Raw genomic sequence first — 7,601 nt, 5'->3', positions numbered from 1 at the left:
GGATGATGAAGAAATTCTAAAAGCATTCATGAAACAAAGTGACACATTGCATTTAGGAGACAACAATTTGAATGAGCTTTATTTTTTATCAGTAAACATGGAGGTCAAAAGACTGTGAAACACCTTTAAAGTGCTGAAAGAGAAAAAATCTGTCAAAGAGTTCTATAGCCAGTGAAATTATCTTTCAGAAATGAAAGAAAAGGATATAAACTTTCAGGTGACAGGCACCTGTTTTAGTTTCTAGGTTGCTCCAAGTAAATACCATGAAATGATCTGGTTTAAACAATGGACATTTATTGGCATATGGTTAGAGTTCAGGAAAATGTTCAAATCAAGGTCGTGCTTTCTTCCTGAAGACCAGCTGCCAGTGATCTTTGGCTCCTCTGCCACATGGCAAGGCACAGGACTGCATCTGCTGGTCTCTCCCTTTTTTCCCAGGTTTCATTGCTTTTAGTTTCTTGCTTCCATGCTTTCTTTCTCTTTCCCTTGCTTCCATTTATAAAGGACTCCAGTAATAGGATTAAAACCCACCCTGAATGAGATGGGTCACACTTAATTGATGAGCCTCATTAAAATATCCTACTTACAATAGATCTGCACCACATTAATGGAACATAGAGCTCCAAATCACCATACTCCACCCTCTGGTCTCCCAAAAAACATGTTCTTTCTGCATGCAAAATACAGTCATTACATGACAGCATCCCAAAAGCTTTAAGCCATTTTGAAACGATGCTAAGTATAAAGTCTCATCAGAATCAGTTATAGCCCTCCATCCACCAGGCCTTCCTTCCCCTCCTGTGCATGATGAAAACACCATGGCTATGGTGGCCCAGCTCTCCCTGACATATTTGTCAAGTAGGAATCCTGCTCTGAAAAATACTATAGCAGGTTGATACTGGCAGTACTGGAAGGGTGCTAGCTTCTTATGCTGTTGCTTTTCTGAAAAAATCAGGGCTTCCAGACTTGTTACTCGGAAATATTGGGGATTTAGATGGCACAGATGGCAAAAGTATCCTGAACAAACAAGAATCTTTGTTGCTTTGTGACTTGTGACACATGCTCAGAATGGATTGAAGGTTTCACTGAATAACTTGAACCTGGTTGTTCCTCCGAGATTTCATGATACTAGTAGTCCTTTGCTAAATAGTGGAACTCCTACACCTGAGCTCCCATTGGATGTAAAATCTGAAGATAAGGCCAAATATGATGCAATTTTTTATAGTTTAAGCCCAGTGAATGGATTTCTTTCTGGTGATAAAGTGAAACCAGTACTGCTCAATTCTAAGTTACTTGTAGATATCCTTGGAAGAGTTTGGGAGTTGAATGGTATTGATCATGACGGAATGTTTGAAAGAGAATTTGCAGTTGCCATGTGACCATGTTCACCATATGCCTTTCACTTGAGAGAGAAGCCCTAAACTTCATCAACCTTCTTGAATCGAGGTATCTTTCCTTGCATACTTGGATTGGACATTTCTATAGACTTGCTCTAATGGAGACATTTCTATGGCCTAAAAACTGTTAACTTGCAACCTACTAAATTCCTCTGGTGTATTGCTAGCAAACTAGAACTGATTTTGGTACAGTGGAATGCTGGTGCAGTTTGCAAATACCAAATATGTTGGAATGTTTTTTTAAATGGATAAGCAGAATATTTTGGAGGAGTTGTGAGGAACTTGATATAGAAGGCCTAGAATGCTTTGAAGAGAATGTTGGTAGAAATATGGACTCTAAAGATACTTCTGTTAGGGCCTTGGGCAGAGAAGGGACATATGTTATTGTAAACTGGAAGGAAGCCGATCCTTGTTTTAAAATGGCACATAATCTGGCAAAATTGACCAGTGGCTTTGGCTGGAAGACAGATTTTAAAAGCCATGGACTTGGATATTTAGCAGAAAAGATTTCCAAATTAAATGTGGAAATCGCAGCCTTGTTTCTCTTTGCAACCTATAGTGAAATGCAACAGGAGACAGATAAACTGAGAACTGAACTCTTGGGTACAATGAAACCAGAAATTGATGTTCTGGAAAATTCTGGGCTTCCAGGAAGGGAGACCCCAGAGAATAGTGCCCCACATGGCGATTTAACCAAATGTGGAACCAGTTAGCCGTTTCAGAGAAAGCCAGGATTGGACATGGACTTATCGAGGAAGGAGTTTTGGAAATTCCTTATGTCTGGTGGGCATGATCCAAGGCTACTGCACAGAAAGCCAATAAGAGTGTTGCAGGATCTGTATAAATAGAAACACTGCAAGTTGGGACTGAGAGGGACAGAGAAGGGACACATTGGAGGAAAAATAATGTCAGAGGCAAAACCATGGAGGCTGGGGTCTGAAGTCAAGAAATCTCAGGCCAGGAGAGCGGACCTACCCAAGCACTTGGAGAGGTTGAGTTTGCCCCAAAGGCAGAAGATGGGCCTTCCACCTCATTGCAGTGGAAGAGTCATGCCACTTCAGGCCTTGGAGAGGGTGAAGCACTTGAGTTTCTGAAAGGCCTGGCTACCACCACATAGTGGGGTTGAATGTGTGCCCCGGAGATGGCAGAGAGCCTGGATGTGACCCCAATCCTTGGAAAGGGTGGAGCTGAGCAAAAGGTGGTTTCTCCGATGTCCTCCAAATTTGCGTTTGAAGAGAAGCAGGCCTCTGCATAGGCCCTTGGAAGGGTGGGACTGCCGCTTTCTAAAGTCCCAAAGATAAATGGCTCTCAAACTTTGAAATCTAATGGACTTTGCCTTGTTGGTTTTTGAAATTGTATCAGTCTGGTAACCCCTATGTTCCTTCTTCCTTATGGAATGTATCCTATCATTGTTCCTCCTTTGTATGTTGGCAGCAAATAACTTGTTTTGAGTTTTTACAGGTCCAGAGCCAGAGAAAATTTTGCATTAGGGCTGTCTGTGCCTGTAACTAACTTGATGAGACTTTTTGTACTGGTTTTAATCTTGTATTAATCTTGTATTTGAAATGTTACTGGAATGATTTAAGGTTTTCTGATATTGTTATTGTCATTGAAATTGTTTTGGGATGAATGTATTTTGTATATGGGAAAACATGTCTTTTTTAGAGTCCAGAGGGTGGAATGTACTGGTTTGAAAAGATTTATGCACCCCAGAAAAGGCATGTTTTAATCTTAATCCAATTTTGTGGGAGCAACCATCTATCTTAAATCGTATTTGCCAGTGCATGGTGGAAACTTGATTAGATTTTCTCCATGGAGCTGTATCTCCACCCATTCCAGATGGGTCTTAATTAGTTTACAGGAATCCTATAAAAGAAGAAGTATTTTGAAGAACACTGCAGAATGACATAGCCACAAGAAACAGAGAGTCCACCAGCCAGCAACCTTTGGAGATGAAGAAGGAAAACGTCTCCTGGGGAGCTTCATGAAACAAGAAGCCAGGAGAGAAAGCTAGCAGATGATGCCATGTTCACCACATGCTTTTCCACTTGAGAAAGAAACCCTAAACTTCATCGGCCTTCTTGAATCAAGGTATCATTCCTTGGATGCATTAGATTGGACATTTCTATAGACTTGCTTTAATGGGATGTTTCCACGGCCTAAAAACTGTTAACTTTCAACTTATTAAATTCCTCTTCCTAAAAGCTGTTGAGTTTATGGTATATTGCATTCCAGCAGCTATCAAACTAGAACACCATGTTTGCGGTATATTGTACACTGGAAGGAACTTGTGCCAATGTCCTTGCCTCCAACCTTGGTGCCATATTCTAAGAGAAAAACATGGGTTATATCCTTTGCAGAAAAAGCTAAGCATGATGCAGTCTTCCTGAAAACTGATAAGGATATGGATGGATTTCTGCCTGGATTGGAGGTCTGTGAAATCTTCCTGAAGACAAATTTACCTTCTATTTAACTGGCACATATTTGGGCATTATGTGACACAAGGGATTGGGGGAAGCTTTCAGTTTGCCTTGGCTTTTCACTTTATCAATCAAAAGTTAATAAAGGGCACTGAACTTCCTAAGATTCTTATTCCTGAGATGATTCCACCATCAGACAGGGCCAATTTACAAAAGAACATTGTAGAATTAAGTCTTCTTGCAGATTTTCCTGTCATTAAGGAGTTGGATACCCTTAACAATAAAATAGGTGACCTACAGAGGAAGAGTATTATGTGGATCAGGACCTTAAGGAGAAAGAATATAATTTTAAACAGAGGACAAGTGAGGGTCAGGATCTTCAAGATGAAGTTCAAAAGCAGAATACTAATATGCAAAAGCTACAGTTTAAGGGTGCATGGGTGGTTCAGTGGTAGAATGCTCACCTCCCATGTGGGAGACTGGGTTCAATTTCCAGACCATGCACCCCCCCTCAAAATATATATGTATATATTTATAGGTCTAGAAACAGGAAACACAGGAACTCCTTGAAGGACTGGATGAGCAGAAGGCCCAGCTGGAGGAACAACTCAAGAACTCAGAGAGAAATGTGTTCAGGAGGCCTAGCTGATCTCCTCTTTGAAACATAAATTAACTAGTCAAGAATCACAGATCTCCATCTATGAAGCACTAGCTCAAGCCAAGGAGGAGCTGAACCACCTACAGCAAGAAAGCAGAATTAGAGGAGTGTGTGGAGTCAGGGAAGACTCAGCTGGGACCACTTCAGCAGCACCTGTAGGATTCACAACAAGAAATCAGCTCCACACATCATTTCCAAGCAAAACTGATGGAAATGAAAGAGCTAGAAAACCATAGCAATTAATTAAATTGGTGGAGCATTCTTGTAAATGGCACTACAGAGTATTGCAGCCTCAGCACTAGCAGCAGTGAAACAGCCAGCCTTAATGAGCATATGCTGAAGGCCAGAGCAACCTAGAGACTGAACCCATGCACTAGGAGTCTCCAGTAAGAGGTAGTCCTAGATCCATCTTCTGATGTGACTGATGAAAAGGAAGTGGTGACTGACGCTGATAATGAAAAACTTTATTCTGAATTTAACGAAGACAAATTCTCAAAAGAGGAAGATCATTTTAATGTAGAATCAAGGTCACTGACAGATCTGGTTGCAGATACAAACTTGGATCTCTTCCAGTCTGATCCTTTTGTTGGCAGCAATCCATTCCAGGATGATCCTTTGGGGAAAATTGATCCATTTGGAAGTGATCTTTTCAAAGGTTCTGTTTCTTCAAGCAGTCTTCTACTAATCCTTTGCCACTTCAAATCCTGATCCTTTCAGTGCAGCCAGCTATAGCAGTTACTAACACACAGTAGTAACATTGAAGCACAGTGGTCCTTTTGATCCTTATGGAACAGTTGATATTGCAGCAATTGATTGAGCCACAGACCCCCTTTTCTTCTGTTGTCAGGAATGAATCATTTGGAATTGGATTTACTGACTTCAGCGCATTGTCGATGATCAACAATGAAGAGCCTTTTAGTTCTGGCATATCGAGTTCTGTCAGCAATGTGGTCATTACAAAAAACATGTTTGAAGAAACATCAGTCAAAAGTGAAGATGTACCCCTAGCACTAACACCTAAGATTGGAACCTCAGCAAGGTCTGGTCCACCACCACCTGGGAAAAGACCCATTAATAAGTTGGATTCTTTAAACTAAATGATCCATTTCAGCCTTTCCAATGCAATGACAGCCCCAAAGAAAAAGATCCTGATATGTTTTGCTATCCATTCACTTCTTCTTCTACTACTACCACCACCAATAAAGAGACTGACCCAAACAATTTTGTTAACTTCAGTGCTTATACCTCTGAAAAAGACATAATTGAATGTTCCAAGAGGGAAAGTGAGAGAGAGAGAAAGAGCAATCGACAAGAGCAAGAAGAGTTAGAACTGGCTATTGCACACAGCAAATCTGAAATATCAGAGCATGAAGAATTCTCATCGCATTTTTCAATAATACTTTTATTTCCTGAATAATGAAGCTATTTATAATGTGTATCAAAACTACTTATAAGCATGGGGATACAAAAGATTTGAGATTCCTGTAAATATGACAAAGTTTATTTATTTATTTATTTTACTCCATTTCAGGTTTGTATTTTGTTTTTCTGTAAAAACAGTAACCAGTCAGGCAATTTCACTTAGACCCCTGTTCTGGTGTGCATTTATGGCAAGCTTTTGCCTGCCTGTGCTACTTTTACTTGTAAAGCTAGAGCACCCAAACTTCTGCCTTCTAAAATATAAAGAAAAAATACTTTCACCTCTATTGTACCTTGTTCTGTGGTTATTCTGATGATACCCAGTGGGATTCCTAAGGTTTGCAGTATTCTCCCTTAATTTGACTAGTTAGGGGAAGGAAAAGAATATATCATTTATTTTTTGATGATGCAAATTGGCTAATTAAAAGTGCATGTTTGTATTGCATTATATTAAAAGTGTTATTTATTTTGTTTTGAACAATGAAAACTTTTTGCATAGATTTATTCAGCAATTGAAAAAGGGGTGCTTTGAGTCAAACATTTTATACCTTCAGATTTGATCTTTTCCTAAATAAAAACATTAAAGCCTCAAAAAAATCATTTGCAAGTGTGGTCTGTGCTAGGGCACAACTCCTATCTATCTGTGAACCTGTAAAACCTAAAGAACAAATTATCTACTTTTAATATATAACAGAGGGACAGGCATAGGATAAATATTCCCACTCCCATTGAGAGAAATTGGAAGGAAAAAAGGGATCATGGGTCTCAAGCAATTCTGAAATCCTGTAGGGCATACTCCATTAGATTTCTAGGTCTGAGACTCATCTATAGAGCAATGTTTTGTCCTTTGGGTCTGATGAAACATCAGCCCTACTCCTTCCAAGTTCTTGCACAGCAGCATGCTCTCCCAAAATACTGGGGTGAAGAGTCCACCCTAATCAAACATTAGAGTGGCAACCAGATCCCCTCCAATTCCTGGAGCATCTGAGAAAACTGGGGTGTTAGCACTATTTCTGAAGGACAGAGCAGAATGTATGCCCTATCCAAGAGTCAGGGCATATTCACTTGTTCCACTCATATAGGTGAGCCCATGCTCTTTTCCCAAGAAGATGTTTTTGGTTTAGACTTCAGCTTCCATGGCCCTATCCTTGAAGTTATTTTCCCTTCAATCTATTCTTTCTTTGTCCCTATTAGTGTAGGCTGACATGGTTGCATTCGTACAGACCTTGCCAAAGAGCTTGTCAGCTTTGCATGTAATACACAGGGGTCAAAATCATCAGACAGTAAGATTTTCCAGATCCTTCCTGGGCAACTGCACTTCTGATCCCAACTTGCAATGATATGGCTGTCTGGATCCATGTTCAGTTAAGCCCTCGTGTGTAGTACTATTCTCTGGGGACTCACTTTCCAAAAGCTGAGAAGATTTCAAACCATCATTTTCTTGTATTGTTGTGCCCAAGAGTGCAGTTCTCATCTTATCTCTGTCTTCTTGCCTTTTACTATAAGTTTCAAACAGAACCGGGAGGCAATTTCTACACTTAGCTTGAAACTCTCCTCAGCTAAATATCCAAGCTCATCACATTTAAATTCTGCCTTCTGTCCAAATTCAGAACTGAATTTTGCCAAGTTATCTGCTACTTTAAAATAAGGATTTCCTTACCTTTACTCCAATTTTCAGTAACATAGTCCTCGTTTTTTTCTAAAGCC

General features: G+C 40.0%; 1 pseudogene; it reads left to right on the top strand.

Moving 5' to 3' along the window:
- Positions 1–818: 818 nt before the first annotated feature.
- On the top strand, positions 819–5,892 carry LOC143645073 (epidermal growth factor receptor substrate 15-like; annotated as a pseudogene).
- The last annotated feature ends 1,709 nt before the right edge of the window (positions 5,893–7,601 follow it).

Source organism: Tamandua tetradactyla, chromosome 8 (genome assembly GCF_023851605.1).
Source record: "Tamandua tetradactyla isolate mTamTet1 chromosome 8, mTamTet1.pri, whole genome shotgun sequence".
In the NCBI taxonomy this organism is placed as follows: domain Eukaryota; kingdom Metazoa; phylum Chordata; class Mammalia; order Pilosa; family Myrmecophagidae; genus Tamandua; species Tamandua tetradactyla.
Note: the sequence above shows the minus strand (reverse complement) of the source record. Positions and strands in the feature narration are given on the sequence as shown.